The sequence below is a fragment of the Mustela nivalis genome, assembly GCF_964662115.1.
Source record: "Mustela nivalis genome assembly, chromosome: X".
NCBI lineage: Eukaryota > Metazoa > Chordata > Mammalia > Carnivora > Mustelidae > Mustela > Mustela nivalis.
Window position 1 is genome coordinate 73,926,871 of NC_139040.1, and position 21,342 is coordinate 73,948,212.

Consider the following 21,342-nt stretch of genomic DNA (forward strand, 5'->3'; position numbering starts at 1 on the left):
AAAACCTGAAAAAAAAACATAAGCAATAAGGAGATTGAAGTAGTAATCAAAAATCTCCCAACAGGGGTGCCTGGGTGACTGAGTGGGTTAAAACCTCTGACTTGGGCTCAGGTCATGATCTCAGGGTCCTGGGATAGAGCCCTGCATCAGTCGTTCTGCTCAGCAGGGAGCCTGCATCCGCCCTCTTTCTCTGCCTGCCTCTCTGCCTACTTGTGATCTCTATCAGTCAAATAAATAAATAAAATCTTAAAAAAATATATCCCAACAAACAAGAGCCCAGGGCCAGATGACTTTCCATGGGAGTTCAACCAAACATTTAAAGAAGAATTAATACCTATTCTCTTGAAACTGTTCCAAAAAATAGAAAAGGGATAGAAAACTTTCAAACTCATTTTATGAGACCAGCATTACCTTGATCCCAAAACCAGACAAAGATTCCATCAAAAAGGAGAATTATAGACCAATATCCTTGATGAACACAGATGCAAAAATCCTCACCAAAATACTAGCCAATAGGATCGAACAGTACATTAAAAGGTTTATTCACCAAGACCAAGTGGGTTTATTCCTGGACTGCAAGTTTGGTTCAAAATCCACAAAAAAATTAATGTGATATAATACATTAATAAAAAAAGGAACAAGAAGCATATGATACCCTCAATAGATGCTGAAAAAGCATTTGACAAAGTACAGCATCCTTTCTTGACCAAAACTCTTTACAGTGTAGGGATAGATGATACATACCTCAACATCATCAAGATCATCTATGAAAACTCAAAGACTCCACTTCAAAATGGTTAGAACTCATAAAGGAATTCAGTAAAGTGTCAGGATATAAAATCAATGCACAGAAATCAATAGCATTTCTATACACCAGCAGCAAGACAAAAGAAAGAGAAATTAAGGAGTCTATCCCATTTATAATTTCACCCAAAATCATAAGACACCTAGCAATAAACCTAACCAAAGAGGCAAAGAATCTATACTCAGAGGACTATAAAGTACTCATGAAAGAAATTGAGGAAGCCACAAGGAAATGGAAAAACATCCCATGCTCATGCATTGCAATAAAAATTGTGAAAATATCTATGCTACCTAAAGCAATCTACATATTTAATGCAATCCCTATCAAAATACCATCAACTTTTTTTCAAAGAAATAAAGCAAATAATCTTGAAATTTATATGGAAGCAGAAAAGACCACAAATAGCCAAAGGAATGTTGAAAAAGAAAACCAAAATTGGGGGCATCATAATTCCAGACTTCAAGCTCTATCACAAAGCTGTCATCATCAAGATGGTATGGTACTGGCACAAAAACAGACACTTAGATCAATGAAACAGAAAAGATAGCCCAGAAATGGACCCTCAACTCTCTGGTCAACTAATCTTTGACAAAGCAGGAAATAATGTGCAATTGAAAAAAAGACAGTCACTTCAACAAATGATGTTGGGAAAATTGGACAGCCACATGCAGAAGAATGAAACTGGACCATTTCCTTCCAGCACACACAAAAATAGACTCAAAATAAATGAAAGATCTCAATGTGATACAGGAATCCTTCAAAATTCTTGAGAAGAACACAGGCAGCAACCTCTTCAACCTCAGCTACAGCAACTTCTTCCTAGAAACATCACCAAAGGCAAGGGAAGCAAGGGCAAAAATAAATTATTGGGACTTCATCAAGATCAAAAGTTTTTTGCACAGCAAAGAAAACAGTCAACAAAACCAGAAGACAACTAAAAAATAAAATTGAATTCAATGAAAGTATACCAAAAATGAAATATATATAAAAGTCAAGGCCCAGATAGCTTCACAGGTGAATTCTACCAAACATTTAAGGAGATCATTTCATTTCTTCTCAAATTATTCTAAAAAATAGAAGAGGAAGGAAAACTTCCAAATTGATTCTATGAGGCCACGATACTAAATCCAGATAAGGACACAACAAATAAAAACAATTATAGACCGATACCTTTCATGAACATAGGTGTAAAAATCCTCAACAAAATACAAGCAAATAAAAGCCAATAATATATTAAAAAATCAGTCACCATGATCAAGTTGGTTGAAGGAGTGATTCAATATGAACAAATCAATCAATGTGATAATCACATCAATAAAAGAAAGGACAGTAAACAAATGATTACTTCAATATATGCAGAAAAAGCCCTTAACAAACTATAACATCCATTCATGACAAAGACTGTCAACAAAGTAGGTTTAGAGAAAACATATCTCAGAATAATAAAAATGATACATGAAAAACACACAGTCAACATCGTCCTTTATAGGGAAAAGGTGAGAATTTTCCCTGTAAGGTCAGGAATAAAACAAGGATTTCCACTCTCAAAACGTTGGTTCAATGCAGTACTGGAAGTCCTAGCCACAGCAATCAGACAACAAAAAGAAATTAAACACATCCTAATCAGTAAGAAATAAGTAATATTTTCAACAATATGAAAAACTAATAAAGTACTGTATGGTGACTAACATAACATAATAATAAAAAAAAAGAGCAGAAGGTGCAGAAGACTTTCTTAACGCACAGAAATAGACACAGAAAGAGAGATAAAATGAGCAGAGAAATCTATCCTAAATGAAAGAACAGGACAAACCCATGCCGTAATATCGAACTTAAACAGACATAAGTAACATACTTGATAGAGAATTTGAAGCAATGATCATAAGATAATTACTCATTGGCCTTGGGAAAAGAGTGGAAGACTTGAGGCATTAACACAGAGATAAGGAATAATATAATAAAGATCAAGTTTTCAATGAACAAAATGAGGAAAACTTGATAGAATGAACAGCTATATGGAAGAAACAGTGGAATGGAATAGTGACAGAAAAATGTCTGTAATATAATGTAATGTAATGTAATATCTGTAATCAGGCTGAATAGTAGAGGGAGTACAGAATTATGTAAAATGAAAACAGACTTAGGGAACACAGTGATTTCAACTAACATAGTAACATTCATATTATAGGAGTCCCGGGGCGGTGGGGGGATAGGAAGAGAGAATAAAATTTACTTGAAGAAATAATAGCTGAAAACATCCTTAATCTGGGGAAAGAAACAGACCTCCAGATCCAGGAACCACAGAGAATCCCCAAAATTTTTTAAAAAAGCAGATTCACACCAAGACATACTGTGATTAAAATAGCAAAATACGCTGTTGAAGAAAAAATCCTAAAAGTCACAAGACAGAAGAAGTCACTAAGTTACAAGGGAAAAAATATTAGTCTAAAAGGAGATTTTTCAACAATAACTCTCCAGGCCAGAAGAGATTGGCATGATACATTCAAAATGCTGAATGGGAAAAACCTATAGCCAAGAATATCTAACAAGGTTATCATTCAGAATAGAAGGAGAAACAGAGACTTTCTGGGGGAGGGGAGGGAGAAAGGGGTAGCTAAAGGAGTTAGTGGTTATTAAGCCAGATCCATAAGAAATATTAAAATGTACACACTGAATGGAAAGGAGAGAGCAAAGCTGACAATATAGAGGTAGGAAACACAAAGGCAGTAACAACAAGTATTTTTTAAAAACTGAGTCAAGAAACACACACAAAAAAATATAAAGTATAACAAACAACTAAAATATGGGGAGGAGAGAATAATGGGTTCAAACTTAAATGACCAACAGCTTAAGATAGACTGCTATATATACAAGATGTTATATAGAAACATAATGTTTCTATATCAAAAACCACTAATAAAAAGGCAGAAAATAAAGAGAAAGGAATCCAAATATATTGCTAAAGAAAACCAGCAAGCCATAAAGGATAACAAGAGAATAAATGATCAGATAAAATCTTCATAAATGACCACAAAACAAACAACAAAATGGCAATAAATACATAAGTATCAATAATTACTTTGAATGTAAATTGACTAAATATGCCAATAAAAAACATAGGGTCTCGTAATGGATGAAAAAACAAGACCCACCTATATGCTGCCTACAAGATTCTCATTTCAGATATAAAGACATCCACAGACTGAAAGTGAGAGGATGGAGGGGTGCCTGGGTGGCTCAGCAGGTTAAGCATCCAATTCTACATTTTTGACTCAAGTCATGATCTCACAGTTGGGGGATAAAGCCCCATGTCAGACTCTGTTCAGTGCAAAGTCTGATTTAGATTCTCTCTCCCTCTCCCTCCCATTCTCTCTCTCTCTCTCTCTCTTAAATAAATCAATAAAATTCTTTAAAAAAATGAAATGGAGAGGATGGAGAAATATATGTCACACAATAGATGTCAAAGAAAGCCAGTGTAACAATACATATATAGAACAAAGTAGACTTTAAAACAAAACAAACAAACAAGCAAGCAAAAAAAAAAAAAAAAAAAAGTAATAGGAGGCAAAGAAGGACATTATATAAAAATAAAGAGAAAAATACAACAAGAAGATATAACAATTGTAAATATCTATGCACCCAACATAGGAGCAACCAAATACATAAGAGTTAATAAACATAAAGGAAATGATTGATAATAATGCAATAATAATAGGGGACTTTAACACCTCACATACACCAATGGGCAGATCTTCTAAACAGAAAATCAACAAGGAAACAATATCTTTGAATGACACACTGGAACAGAATGATCTAAGTTATATTCAGAACATTCCATCTTAAAAAAGCAGAATACACATTCTATTCAAGTGCACATTGGACAGTCTCAAGAACAGATAATAACCCATAAAACAAACATCAACATATTCAACAAGATGGAAAACATACTATATGTATTTTCTGACCACGAAAGTACAAGACAGCCACACACACACAAAAATGTGTATGGACCACAAATAGATAGATGTTAAATAACAAGTTACTATACAAAGAATGAGTCAATCAGTAAATAAAAGAAATATTAAGTCCATGGAAACAAATGAAAATGAAAACACAGGAGTTTAAAATCTGTAGATGCAGCAAAAGCAGTTCTAAAAGGGGAGTTTATATCAATACAGAACTACTTCAAGAAGCAAGAAAAATTTCAAATATAAAAAACCTTTCCTTGAACCTAAAAGAGCTATAAAGAGAATAAAAAAAAACCTACAACTAGCAGAAGGAAGGAAATAATGAAGATTAGAGGAGAACTTAAAGATATAGAAACGAAAATAACAATAGAACAAACTGGAAGCTGGTTCTTTGAGAAAAATCAATAAAATTGGTAAGTCTCCAGTCAGCTTTACCAAGAAAGAAAAAGGAAAGGACTCAAATAAATAAAGTCAAAAATCAGAGAGAAGAAATAACACCAAGACCACAGAAATACAATAATAAAAGGATATTATGAAAAAGTATATGCCAACAAACTAGGCAACCTGGAAGAAATAGATAAATTCCTAAAAATATATAAGCTACCAAAACTGAAAAGGGAAGAAATAGAAAATTTGAACAGGCTGATAACTTGGCAAAGAAATTGAGTCAGTAATTACAAAACTCCCAACAAACAAAAGTGCAGGACTAGATGGCTTTAGAAGCAAACATTTAAAGAATAATTAATACTGCTCTATTAAACTATTCTAAAAAAAAAAAAAAGAAAAGGAAGGAAAATTTCCAAATACTGTGAGGCCAGTATTACCCTAATAGCAAAAGCAAATAAAGACACCACAAAAAAAAGACAACTACAGGCCAGTATCCTTCATGAACATAGATGCAAAAATGCTCAACAAAAAATGAATTCAATAATACATTAAAAAATCATTCACCATGATCAAGTGGTAGTTATTCCTTGCTTGCAAGGGTGATGCAATAGTCTCAAATCGATCAACATGATGCATCACATCAGTGATAATAAAGATAAGAACCATATGATCCTTTCATTAGATGCAGAAAAAGCATTTGACAAAGTACACCATCCATTCATGATAAAAACTCTCAACTTTATAGGCTGAGATGGAACATAGCTCAACATAATAAAGGCCATATATGAAAAACCCTCAAATGAACAAAACTCTCAATGGAGAAAAACTGAGAGCATTTCTCCTAAAGTCAGGAACAAGATAAGATGTCCACTCTCAGCACTGTTATTCAACACAGAAGTGGAAGTCTCAGCGACAGCAGTCAAGCAACAAAAAGAAATAAAATACATACAAATGGGCAAGAAAGAAGTAGGTTTTTCACTATTTACAGATAATATGATTTTACATATAAAACCCAAAAGACTCCATCAGAAAAATTGCTGGAACTGATAAATGAATTCATTAAAGTCACAATAAACAAATCAATGTACAAGAATCTGTTGCATTTCCATATATCAATAATCAAGCAGGAGAAAAAGAAATAAAAAAAAATAATTCCATTTACAATTGCATCTAAAATTGTAAGATGTGACATAAAGTTAAGAAGGTGAAGAATTAGGGGGATGTGAGGCTTTCCTCGACCCTTGAACACAGCTATATTGAGGTCAGATCACTTGGAACATCCAGGAAATTAATCTGGGGATTCAAAAAAGGATATCCACTGTTCAGGGGAGACAATATAATAGGTGAGAGGTGCAGGAAAGGGAATTGGGGGAGATAAATGCTGACATGCTGTGAAGGGCAGGGAAAACTTTCCTTGTGGAGAGAAAAGAGAGAGAGGGTAGAGGGATGGAGAGAATACAGCATGAGGATTACACAAGAACACCTCTCCAAAATATGGATGGGGGAGCTGAGAGAACTGAGTGGTGCAGGAGTTTTTCAAACAGTGAATGTATCTTAAACTCTGAAATGTTGCAAGTGCAGAACTTTCATTGGAGCAGAGCTGTAGCATGACGTTCTGAAGAGATGGAAGGCCCTGGAACGCATGGAAAGTGGAGTAGGAATCTTCAGAATCTCACTGGGAGAGACAGTTCCCCTTCCCAGAATACATTTGGAAGAGAGTATATTGCCTCTTCAGAACAAAAGAACTCTCAGACTCCAGCAAATGGCTGTTTTCATTGACAAGAGTCAAAGGAAAATTCAGAGGGTGGATAATCTGGTCGCCCTTTTTCATATTGCCATAGCATAGAATCCAGGCATTGTGCAGATGGGGGACTGATTTTGTTTGTTTGTTTGTTTGTTCCTGGGACAATGGGCACTAGTCAGAGTGCAGAGATCCTCTAGTCCACAAGAGGGAGCAGATCTAAGCACTGCTGGCTCCTTTAAGATTTGGAGTTTTGATTCCCAGCCTCACTAGTGATAAATGCAGGAGAGCTGGGCGCTGGGTGTGTTGATGGCACTCACTTCCCTGTGAGGGCTTCCTGAACTGGGGTAAGTGTGAGATGGGGTGTCCTTATTTTACCTCTGCTACCAACATGGTCAGACATCAGAGAGCAACAGTGGCCTCAGTGGAGGAAGAAGCTGATTACATCAAACTCTGCCATCCCTGTGCTTGGGAAGTGTTTTTTTTTTTTTTCTTTTTTTAAGATTTTTATTTATTTGACAGAGAGATAGCACAAGTAAGCAGAGTGGCAGGCAGAAGGGAAAGAGAAGCAGGCTCTCTGCTGAGCAGGGAGCCTGATGCGGGGTTCGATCCCAGGACCATGGAATCATGACCTGTGCCAAAGGTGGAGGCCAAACCCCTGAACAACCCGGGCACCACTGTTTGTTTGTTCTAAACTGTGGCAGGACTGACCCTGAGCCAACCCAGCAGGCCTCTACCCCAGAACAGTAACACAGGCAGCATGCCACATACACCACATCTATAGAAAATACAGTGATGTACACCATCCCTTTCAGTTCTTGTTGACATAAGACCATGAGAGACTATGGACTCCAGGAAATAATCTGATGATTTCAGAGGGGAGGGGAAGGGAGAGATAGGGTAGCCTGATGATGGGTATTAAAGAGGGGATGTGTTGTAATGAATACTGGGCATTATACATAAATAATGAATCATGGAATACTATATCAAAAACTAATGATGACTAACATAACATAAAGAAAAGAAAAATAAATAAATAAAACCAGGATGTATTTTTATCTTTTATTCTTTTTTCCTTTGGAATCAGATGTAGTTAGTTTTTACATTTCTCTCTCTCTCTCTCTCTCTCTCAGTCTTCTTTGTTTCTTTTATTTTTATCTATTTATCTATTTTTTTTTCTTTTTATTTGTAATCAGGATTGTAGTTTCTTTCCTTTTTTTATTGTCCCTTTTCTTTTTCTCTTATTTATTGGATCAAGGTTTTTTTTTTTCTTCCTCTCTCTCTCTTCTTTTTTTTTTTCAAGCTTTTTTTCAAAAAACAAAAAACAAAAACAAAACTAAACTAAAGCATACCTAGATAAAGATCCAAGGCAAGCAAAGAGGAACTCTGTAGAGGAAAGACAGGTGGGGAAGAGCAGCCAAAATGAAACAATGGAGTGAACACAGCATAAAAGAAAAACACTTCCTGAAGTGCCAGGCCCTGGACAGTGTATGATCTCTTTTTAATATAACACTACTCTAAGATACAAGATAGAAACTTAGCCAAATGGCAAGATGGAATAATTCTACCTGAAAGAAATATCAGAAAGATATCACAGGGAGGAACTTGCTCAAAGCAAATATAAGCAATATATCTGAACAAGAATTTAGATCAACAGTTATAAAATTACTAACCATACTTGAAGAAAACATAGAAGATGAAGAGAAATGTCCACTGCAGCCATAAAAGACCTAAACACTAGTCAGGCTGAAATAAAAAATGCTATAACTGAGATGCAGACAGACTGGATATAAACACTGTTAGGGAGGCAGAAGCAGAGGAGAGGATAGGTGATGTAGAAGATAAATTTATGGAAAATAATGGAACTGAAAAGAAAAGGGAAAGAAAACAATTAGATCATGAAGGTAGACTTATGGAATTCAGTGATGTCATAAAGGGAAATAACATCCATATCATAGGAGCCCTAGAAGAAGAGTGGGAAAAGGAGGCAGAAGGATTATTTGAACAAATTGTAGCTGACAACTTCCCTAATCTGGGGAAGAAAATGTCATTTAAGTACAAGAGGCACAAAGAACTCCCCTGAAAATCAACAAAACAGTGGTCAACACTCTGATATATCATAGTGAAACTTGCAAAATACAAAGATAGCAAGAAAATTCTGAAATGAGCTTGGGAGAAAAAGTCTTTAACCTACAAGGCTAGACACATAAGGCTGAGCACATTGGTCCTCAGAAACCTGGCAGGACAGAAAAGAGTGGCGTGATATATTCAACATATTAAATGGGAAAAATATGAATCCAAGAATATTTTATCCACCAAAACTGTTATTCAGAACAGAAAGAGAGATAATGGGTTTCCAAAACAAACAGAAACCAAAGGAGTTCCTGAAAATTAAGCCAGCCCTGCCAGAAATATGAAAAGGGGACACTTTGAGCAGAAAGAGAGTCAAAAGTAATGACCAGAAAGGAACAGAGACAATCTATAGAACAGTGACCTGACAGGTAATAAATGACACTAAATTCACATCTTTCAAGAACTACTTTGTTTTCTTTTTAATTTTTATTTATTTTTAAAATTTCTTTTCAGTGTTCCAGAATTCATTGTTTATGCACCACTCCCAGTACTTCATGCAATACGTGCCCTCCATAATACTGAACACCAGGCTAACCCAACCTCCCATCCCCCTCCCCTCCAAAACCTTCAGATTGTTTCTCAGAGTCCACAGTCTCTCATGGTTTGTCTCTCCCTCCAATTACCCCCAACTCCTTTCTCCTCTCCATCTCCCCATGTTATTCCCTATGTTCCACAAATAAGCAAAAACATATGATAATTGACTCTCTCTGCTTGACTTATTCACTCAGCATAATCTTTTCCAGTCCCATCCATGTTGATACAAAAGTTGGGTATTCATCCTTTCTGATGGAGGCATAATACTCCATAGTATATATGGACCACATCTTCCTTATCCATTCCTCCATTGAAGGGTGTCTTGGTTCTCTCGAGTTTGGTGACTATGGCCATTGCTGCTATGAACATTGGGGTACATATTGCCTTTCTTTTCACTACATCTTTATAAGGTTCCAAAACTGAATCAGGAAGATATTGAAAACCTGAATAGACCAATATTTAGTAACGAGGTTGAAGCAGTGATCAAAAACTTCCCAAAAAACAAGAGCCCACGACCTGACAGATTCCCTGGGGAATGCTACCAAACATTAAAAGAAGAAATGATACTTATTATTCTGAAGCTGTTTCAAAAAATTGAATCAGAATGGAAACTTCCAGACTCTTTTTATGAAGCCAGCATTACCCTGATCCCCAAACCAGGCAAAGACCCCATCAAAAAGGAGAATTTCAGACCAATAACCCTGATGAATATGGATGCCAAGATTCTCAACAATATCCTAGCTAACAAGATCCAACAGTACATTAAAACAATTATCCATCATGACCAGGGATTTATCCCTGGGTTGCAAGGGTAGTTCAACATTCGCAAATCAATCAATGTGATGGAACAAATCAATAAGAGAAGAGAGAAGAACCACATGGTCCTCTCAATTGATGCACAAAAAGCATTTTACAAGATACAGCATCCATTCCTGATTAAAACTCTTTAAAGTATAGGGATAGAGGGAACATTCTTCAGCTTCATAAAATTCAATTATAAAAAACCCACAGTGAATATCATCCTCAATGGGGAAAAGCTGACAACTTTCCCTTTGAGATCAGGAACACAACAAGGATGCCCACTCTCACCATTCTTGTTCAACATAGTATTAGAAGTCCTAGCAACAGAAATCAGACAACAAAAAGAAATAAAAGGCATTCAAATTGGCAATGAAGAAGTCAAAGTCTCTCTCTTCACAGGCAACATGATACTTTAAATGGAAAACTCAAGAACTACTTTGAATGTAAGTGAACTAAAAGCTCCAATCAAAAGACATAAGGTACAAGAATGACTTTTTAAAAATGATCTATATGTTGCTGACAAAAGACTCACTTTAGACCCAAACACACTTCCAGGTTTCAAGTGAGGGGGTGGAGAACAATTTATCATGCTACAGGACATCAAAAGAAGCCTGTAGTTTCCAGCTATCCTTAAGTCAAATAAACTAGATTTTATACCAGACTATAATAAGAGATGAAGAGTGACACTACACCATAATAAAAGGGGCTGTACCACAAGAAGATCTAATAGCTGTAAATATTTATGCCCCAATACATACATCAATTAATGACAAATTTAAATAAACTCATAGATAAAAGTAGAACAATAGCAGGGAATTTTATTATCCTACTTGTAGCAATGGACAGATCATCTAAGTGGAAGTTCAACAAGGAAACAAGGGCTTTGAATGACACACTAGACTAATGGACTTAACAGTAATATTCAAAACATTTCATTCTAAAGCAGCAGAATACACATTCTTTTTGACTGAACATGGAACATTCTCCAGAATATATGACATGCTGGGTCACAGATCAGGACTCAACTAGTAGAAAAATATTAAGATCATATTGTACCTATTTTCAGACCACAATACTATGAAATTGGAAATCAACACAAGAAAAAACTCAGGAGGAGCATAATACATGGAAGTGAAAGGACATCTTACTAAAAATGAATGGGTCAAACAGGAAACTAAAAAAGAATTTTAAAAATACAAGGAAGGAAATGAAAATGAAAACACAACAGTTCAAAACTTTCAGGATACAGCAAAGGTGGTCCTATGAGGGAAGTATATAGCAATACAGGTCTTCCTCAAAAAGCAAGAAAAGTCTCAAATAAGCAACCTAACCTTACATCTACAGGAACTGGACAAAGAACAGCAAATAAAGCCTAAATCCAGCAGAAGAAGAAAAAGAATAATGATCACAGCAAAAATCAATGACATAGAAATAAAAATAGTTGTAGAACAGATCCAGGATACTAGGAACTGGGTCTTTGAAAGAATTAACAAGATTGAGGAATGTCCCACCAACGTTAACAAAAAGAGGAAGGATCCAAATAAATACAATCATCAATGAAAGGGGAGAGATCACAACAAATACCACAGAAATACAAAAAGTTCTAAGAGAATATTATGAACAAATGTACACCAACAAATTAGGCAATCTGGAAGAAATGGATACATTCCTAGAAACATAAAAACTACCAAAACTGAAACAGGAAGAAACAGAAAAGTGGAACAGACCCAAAACCAGAAAAGAAATTGAATCAGTAATCAAAAATATCCCAACAAACAAAAATACAGGGCCAGATGGCCTCCCAGCAGTATTCTACCAAACATTTAAAGAATTAATACCTATTCTTCTGAAGCTGTTTCCAAAAATATAAATGGAAGGAAAACTTCCAGACTCATTCTTTTAGACACAAATTATCCTGATCTCAAAACTAGATAATGACTACATTAACAAGGATGATTACAGACTAATATCCCTGATGAACATGGATTAAAAATTCCTCACCAAGGTACTGACAAATAGGATCCAATAGTACATTACAAGTATTATTCACCATGACCAAGTGGGATTTATTCCTGGGTTGCAGGGGTGGTTCAACAAACACAATCCAGCAATGTGATATACTATATTAATAAAAGAAATAAGAACCATATTATATAATCCTCTCATGGATGCAGAAAAAACATTTGACAAAATACAGCTTCCTTTCTTGATAAAAACCCTCTACAAAGTAGAGATAGAGCAAACATACCTCAATATCATAAAGGCTATAATACGAAAGACCCAGAGCAAATATCATTCTCAATGAGGAAAAACTGAGACCTTTTCCCCTATGGTCAAGAACATGACAAGGATGTCCACTCTCACCACTGTTGTTCAACATAGTGCTGGAAATCCTAGCCTCAGCATTCAGACAACAAAAAGAAATAAAATGCATCCATGTGAGCAAAGAAGAAGTCAAACTTTCACTCTTTGTAGATGACATGACATTCTATAAAAAACCTTAAATACTTCATAAAAAATTACTAGAACTGATACAAGAATTCAGCAAAGTCACAGGATATAAAATAAATATGCAGATGTCTGTTGCATTTCTCTACAACAATAATGAAGCAGCAGAAAGGAAAATCAAAGAATTGGTCCCATTTACAATTGCACCAAAAACCATATGATGCCTTGGAATAAAGCTAACCAATGAGATAAAAAGATCTGTACTCTGAAAACTACAGAACACTTATGAAAGAAATTCAGGAAGACACAAAGAAGTGGAAAAAACTTTCCCTGCTATGGATTGGAAGAATAAATACTTTCAATTGCCAGTACTACTAAAAGCAATCTATACATTCAATGCAATGTTTATCAAAACAACACCAGTATTTCTCACAGATCTGGATCAAATAATTCTAAAATTTCTATGGCACCATAAATGAACCTGAATAGCCAAAGTAATGTTGACAAAGAAAACCAAAGCTTGAGGCATCACAATTCTGGGGTTCAAAGTGTGTAAAATTGTAATAATCAAGACAGCATGGTACTGGCACAAAAACAACACACAGATTAATGGCTCAGAACAGAGAATCCAGAAATGGATCCTCGATTCTACTGTCAACTAATCTTCAAAGCAGTAGGAAAGAAAATCCAATGGAAAAAAAGCAAGTTTTTAACAAATTATGTAGGGAAAATTGGACAGCCACACACAGAAGAATGAAAGTGGGTCATTTTCTCACACCATACAGAAAAATGAACCCAAAGTGGATAAAAGATTTAAATGTAAGACTGGAAACCTTCAAAATCCTAGAGGAGAACACAGGCAGCAACCCCTTTAAGTTTGGCCACAGCAAATTCTTGCTAGACAGGTCTCCAAAAGGGAGACATAAGCAAAAATGAATGATTGGGACTTTATCAGGATAAAAGCTTTTGTATAGCAAAGGAAACAATGAACAAAACTAAAAGGAAACCTATGAAATTGGATAAGATATTTGCAAATAACGTATCTGATAAAGGGCTAGTATCCAAAGTCTATAAAGAACTTAGCAAACTCAACACCCCCAATATAAAAAATCTATTCAAGAAATGGGCAGAAGACATTAATTGACATTTCTCCAAAGATGATAACAAATGTTCAACAACACTCAACATTGGGGAAATGCAAATCTAAACCAGAATGTGATACAACCTCACACCTGTCAGAATACTTAAAATTAACACTTCAGGAAAAAAAAAATTTGATGAGGATGTGAAAAAAGGGGAACAGCCTTACACTCTTGATGGGAATGCAAATTAATGCAGCCACTCTGGAAAACAGGATGAGGGTTATCCAAAAAGTGAAAAATAGAATAACTCTATGACCCAGCAATTGCACTGAGTTATTTATCCAAAGGACACCAAAATAGTGATTCACCGGGGGCATATGTACCAAAAAGTTTATAGAAACAATGTCCACAATTGACAAAACATGTAAAGCATCCATATGTCCATCAATGGATGAATGGATAAAGGTGCAGTACACATACACAATGGAATATTACCAAGCCATTAAAAAGAGTGAAATGTTGCCATTTTCAACGATGTGGGTGGAACTAGAGTGTATTATGCTAAGCAAAATAAGTCATTCAGAGAAAAATGAAAGCCATGTGATTTTACTTATATTTGGAATTTGAGAAACAAAACTGATTAACATAGGGGAAGGTAAGGAAAAATAAAACATGAAAAAATAGAGAGCCAGATCATAAGAGACTCTTAACTATAGGGGACAAACTGGGGAGTTTTGGAGGGAGGGTGGCCAGGAGTATTTGCATGAACAGAGAAAGAGGCCAATCATAAAAGACTCTTAAGTATAAGGGACAAACAGAAGGTTTTTGGAGGGATGGTAGGTGGGAGTATTTGGGTGAAGGGTATTAAGGAGGGCATTGATGTAATGAGAACTGGATATTATATATCACTAAATTCTACCCTGAAACTAATAATGCACTATATGTTAATGGACATGAATTTAAATTTAAAAATTATAAAATAATTACACCTAGATAGGCATAGCCTAATCAAAATGGTGAAAGACCTGTACTCTGAATAGTATAAAACACTGAAGAAAAAAAAAAAAAAGAAGACACAAAGAAATGTAAAGACATTGTTTGGAAGAACAAATATTATAAACATATAAATACTTACAAAACTCAACACTCAAAAAACAAATAATCCAGTTAAAAATGTGCAGAAGACATGAACAGGCATTTCTTCAAAGAAGACATACAAATGACTAACAGGCATATGAAAAAAAATCTCAACATGGCTTATCATTAGGGAAATGCATATCAAAACTACAATGAGTTTGTATACACCTCACACCTGTCAAAATGCCTAAAATCAACAACAGAAGAAACAACAGGTGCTGGTGAGGATGTGGAGAAAAGTGACACGCATGCACTGTCAGTGGGAAAGTAAAGTGGTCAGCCACTCTAGAAAAGAGTATGGAGCTCCTTTAAAAAGTTAAAAATTGGGGCACCTGGGTGGCTCAGTGGGTTAACGCCTCTGCCTTCAGCTCAGATCATGATCCCAGGGTCCTGGGATCAAACCCCCCACTGGGCTTTCTTCTCAGCGGGGAGCCTGTTTCCCTTCCTCTTTTTCTGCCTGCCTCTCTGCCTGCTTGTGATCTCTATCTGTCAAATACATAAATAAAATCCATAAAAAGAGAGATTTATAAAAAGTTAAATTTGAACTATCTTATAGTCCAGCAATTGCACTATAGGTAATTACTCTAATACAAGAACTAATTGAAAGGGATACATGCACCCCAGTGTTTATAGCAGCATTATTTACAATAGCCAAGAAATGGAAGAAACACTAATGTCCACTGACTGATGATAAACACATGTGGTACATATACAGTGGAATATTATTTAGCCATTAAAAAGAATGAAATCTTGTCATTTTCTCTTTTTTTAAGATTTTCTTTGTTTATTTGAGAGGCAGAGATCACAAGTAGGCAGAAAGGCAGGTGGTGGTGGTGGTGGGGGGAAGCAGGCTCCCTGATGAATAGAAATCCCGATGGAGGGCTCAATCCCAGGACCCTGAGATCATGACCTGAGCCAAAGGCAGGGGCTTTAACCCACTGAGCCACCCAGATGCCCCCAAATCCTGCCACTTTCAATGACATGGATAGAGCTAGAGAGTATAATGCTACATGAAATAAGTCAGTTGGAAAAACACAAATACCATATGATTTGAATCATATGTGGAATTTAAGAAACAAAACAAAAAAAGGGGAAATATAAAAGAAAGAGAAAGAGAGCAAGATAGAAATCAAGAAACAGACTCAATTATTGAGAACAACCTGATAGTTATCAGAGGGGTAGGGACTGGGGGTGGGTTAAATTGCTGATGGAAATTAAGGAATGTACTTGTGATGAGCACAGGGTAATATATGGATGTATTGAGTTACTCCATTGTCCACCTGAAACTAATATAAAACTATATGTTAACTAACTGTAATTAAAATATGAGCATAAAAACTTTTTAAAAAAATAGTATGTACTTTCGATGGGTGGGTCAAGAGGGGAATGCAAAGTTAATTAAGGAGTATAAAGTTTCAGTTTCACAAGATGGAGAGAACTAAGAAAGAGGATGCTGGTGGTAGTGGCACAGCATTATGAATGTATTTAATATCAATTACCTATACACATAGAAATGGTTAAGATGATAATTTTTATGTCATGTGTATTGTAGAATAATTAACAAATTGAAAAAAAACCATAATAACGTAAGTACCCAATTATCAAAAAACTAAGTGTACAATACAGTTTTGTTAATTCTAAGCACAATATTGTATAATAGATCTCTGGAAATTTTTTATCTTACATAACTGAAACCCACTGAACAGCATCTCCCCACTTCCCCTTCCACCCAGACCCATTCTATTTTCTGCTGTGATGAATCTGACTACTTTAGATACTTATATAAGTGGAATCAAGTAGAATATTTCCTTTTGTGACTGGCTTATTTCACAGAGGGTAATGTCCTCAAAGTTTATCCATGTTGTAACATATGACAGGATTTCTTTCTTATTTATGATTGAATAATATTCTATAGTATTTATATTATTTTCTTTATCCATTTATGTCTCAATAAACATTTAGGTTATTTCCACCTCTTGTTTATTGTTAATAAAACTACAATAAACACAAGAGTGCAGATATCTTTTTAAAATCTTAACTTTGGGGGTACCTGGGTGGCTCAGTGGGTTAAACCTCTGCCTTTGGCTTGGGTCATGATCTCAGGGTCCTGGAATCAAGTCTCGTATCAGTTTCTCTGTTCAGCAGGGAGCCTGCTTCATCCCCTTTTCTCTCTCTGCCTGCCTCTCTGCCTACTTTTGATCTCTCTCTGTCAAATAAATAAATAAAATCTTCAAAAAAAATAAAATCCTAACTTTTACTCTTTTGTACAAAAACAGAGGTGAGGTTGCTGCATCATATGGTAGTTCTACTGTTATTTTGGAAGGAATCTCCATGTTCTCTATAGAAGATGCATCATTTTACATTACAACCAGGAATGCAGAGGACTTTCAATTTCTCCATATTGTCACCAACACTTGTTATTTTCTGTTTCTGTTTTTTAAATAATGGCCATCCTGACAGATGTGAGGTGATACTTACTTGTGGTTTTTCATTTGTATTTTCCCTTGTAATGATGTTTAACATCTTTTTTTATATATATTTGAGTTCCATTTGTATATCTTATTTGGGAAAATGTGTATTTAAGCATTTTAGCTATATCTTAATCAGATTATTATTTTTTCTATTAAGTTTAGGAGTTCCATATGCATTTTGGCTCTCATCCCTTTCCAGATATCTGATTTAGAAATATTCTGTCACATGTTATAATTTGCCTTTGCACTCTTTAGATTGTTTTCAATGTAGTCCAGAGAGATACTTTTTGTCTTAAGTTGACCTACATACACATTTTTGCTTTTGTTGCCTGTGTTTTTGGTGTCATATGCAAAAAAACATTGCCAAGAACAATGCTTTTATGGGTCAAAGGTTTGTGTCTTCCCCAAATTCACATCTTGGTACACTAAACTCCACTGTGGTGGTATTTAGAAGTTGGTACTTTGATACATAGCTTGTTTTAGATTAGGTCATAAAGGTAGGAGTCTAATGGTGGGATTAGTATCCTTATTAGAAGAGGAAAACAAATATCAGATCTCCCCCTCTCTCTCCTTCCTCCCCACTCCTTTGTCTCTCCACAGACAGGCACTGAGAATAAGCTATGTGAACACACAGTAAAAAGGCAGCCATCTGCAAGCCAGGAAGAATTGAAACTGCCAAAACCTTGGTTTTGGAGTTCCCAGCCTCCAAAACTGTGAAAAAAATGTATTTGTTTAAGCCACTGGTCAATGGTATTTTATTATAGCACAAATAAAACCCTGGGATTGGCTATGAAACTGTGTAATGGGTAGAAGCTGAAATAATTTGAATTGCATGCTAGAAAAAAATAAGACAACTATTTAGGGAATGCTGAAAGAAATTCTGGTGAGGGTTTAGAGAGAAAAGAATAGAATTGGTGAGAAAGCCTACATCTTCCTACAGAAACATATGAACAGCACGATAGTAGAAATATGGGTGGTAAGACTACTTCTGATAATGTCTCAGTATAAAATAAGAAACAATAAAGAAAAAGCAATACTTGCTATAAATTATTCAGGAAATTGGCTAAATTGTTTTTATGTTCTAGTGTGTCGAAGGTAAAACTTGTGAGCAATAAAATTGCATAAAGAGATTGTTAAAGAGATTTATATGCAAAAGGTTGAAAAAAAACAAAGTTCCTTCTGACTGTTATGGTAAAATAAGATAAGGGGAGTTAATTGAAGAAGAAAATGTTCAGCAAAAAATAACCGGAAGTAAAGATGTGGTAAATTCTAAATCTTCCCCTATTGCAAAAGAAAGAAAGGTATTTGGAGGATAACACCAATATTTTGGTTAACCATTTGATAAATTAGTGTGAGTGTGAACCATAGACATAATAAGTCACATCAATAGAAAAAAGAATATAGATGGGAATATACCAGAAAAGATACTGGCAATTTGAACTAAAGGTGATAGAGATAATGAAATGTAATTAAAGAAAGTTGTCAAACTTCTTACATCCTAAAAGACCAGAACAAAGACCTATTAGACTGTAAATGTGCTATTCAAGATAAGGGGAAAATGACCCCAGTGGCAAATCAGAGATCATTAGGGATCCTTTCTCAGTCTCAAAGTGTACATATGTGTGTGTGCATACACAATTACCTTGGTTTCAACAGGGCAGGTGGGATCTTCCAGAAACCTTAAAATGTAGACCCACCTGGCAGAGACAATGAGTGTGGGATGCCCAGCAAAACCTGGCACGGTGCAAACACCACCCAGAAAAAAAAATTGTCAGGGAAAGGCACAATCTCCAACCTGGTATGCCCAGAAGTCTTGGACAACACCCTCATGGGTCTGGAAGGTAGAACATCAAAACAAAGAGAATAATTACACGTGAGTCTGAAGATCTTATGAAATTTGGCTTACTGAACTTCAGATTTGTTTGTGACTCCTTTCTTTCTCCCGTTCCCCTCCCTTTTTGGAATGAGAATGTCTATCTTATGTCTGTCCCACCATTATATGTTGGAAGCACATTACTTATGTAGTTTCACAGGTACACAGATTGAGAGGAATTTTTCTTCAGGATGAATGTTATCTCCAATCTCACCAATATCTGATTTAGATAATATTTGAATGAGACGGAAAAAAGAAAAGAGAGAGTAAATCAAGCCATAAATGATTCTTTTTTAAAAAAGATTGTTTTATTTATTTAACAGAGACAGATACACCGAGAGAGGGAACACAAGGAGGGAGAGTGGGAGAAGGGGAAGTAGGCTTCCCGCTGAGCAGGGAGCCTGACACAGGGCTCAATCTCAGGACACCAGGATCATGATGTGAGCCTAAGGCAGCTGCTTGATGACTGAGCTACCCAGTCACTCCCATAAGTGACTCTTAATGATACAGAATAAACAGATTTGATTGAGAGCGTGGTGGGTGGGGGATGGACTAGATGTGTGATTGGTATTAAAGAGGGCACTTGTGATCAGCACTGGGTATTGTATGTAAGTGATGAATCACTGAATTCTACTCCAGAAACCAATACTGCAATGTATGTTAACTAACAACACTTAAATTTAAAAAAAAAATGAATTTAGAGTTGGTATTAGAACAAATTTAGACTTTTGAGGTTGTTGGGATGAAATGACAGTACTTTGCATATAAGAAAAAAAATGAATTTTGAATTTTAGGTGGCCAGGAATGGAATGTTATGGGCAGAATAATGTGGCCCCAAATTCATATGTGGAAGCCCTAACTCCAATGTGATGGTAGTTACATAGAGATGGGGCCTTTGGGAGGTAATTAGTTTTCAAGTAAATCATGAGATTGAGAATCTTATGATGGGATTAGTGCTCTTACACAAAACACAGAGAAGGAGCTCTTTCTCTCTCCACATGCATGCACAGAGGAGAGGCCAAATGATCATACAGCTAGAAGGCAGCTGTCTACAAACCAGGAAGCAAGCCTTTGCCAGACACTAAATTTGTTAAGAGATGGGATTATAGTATATCTTGCCAGCCCTTTCTGGCTTGCCAGGTCTCTATGGAAAGGTTTGACATTATTCTGATGGGCTTTCCTCTGTAAGTAAGGAGCCTCTTTGTCCTAGCGGTTTTCAAGAGATTGTATCTACAATTATGATTCTTCAATTTGACTATGAGGTGCCTTGATGTTTTTTTGGAATGTATAATCTTGGGTGGAGATCGTTCAGCCTCTAGTACATGAATGCTGGTTCCATTCACGAGATTGGGAAAATATTCATGAAGATCTTGTTCCACTATATTTTCTAGACTTCTTTCTTTCTCCTCCCCTTCAAGGATTCCAATAATTCTGATGTTGGAACATAACATGGCATCATTTATTTCCCTGATTCTGTTTTCATTGCTTCTAAGCTGTTTGTTCCAGGCTTCCTCCTGATCCTTTCTTTCTATCTGTTTGTCCTCCAGATCACTAATTCTATCTTCTGTCTCAGTTACCCTAGCTTTGAGAGAATTTAGATTAGATTGGAACTCATTCAGAGCATTGTGAACCTCATCCCTGGTAGCTTTCAGCTCTGCCCTAACATTGTGAACATTATCCCTGGTCGCTTTCAGTTCTGACCTAATCAATTCCATTTGGTCATCCATGGCTTTCTCCAACCTAGCTATTGCCTGGATAATTGTTAGCCTGAATTCTCTTTCCGGCATATTATCTATGTTGATAGCCGTTAGCTCTGTTGCATAGGCCTATCCTCTATATTTTTCTTCTGTTGGGCATTCCTCCTCCTAGTCATTTTGGTGAGAGATGACTGAACAGATGTAGCTGGATGTAACAACCGTGGTGCAGTTAAGGTGCACCCTGGAATGCTTCTGAGCAATCAGG

At 35.9% G+C, this 21,342-nt stretch overlaps 1 protein-coding gene across 8 annotated transcripts in view; it reads right to left on the reverse strand.

Moving 5' to 3' along the window:
* The window catches only part of ZC3H12B (zinc finger CCCH-type containing 12B), a 596,951-nt gene that overhangs the window by 300,669 nt on the left and 274,940 nt on the right, over nucleotides 1-21,342 (reverse strand). The gene's annotated exons all lie outside the window — the stretch shown is intronic.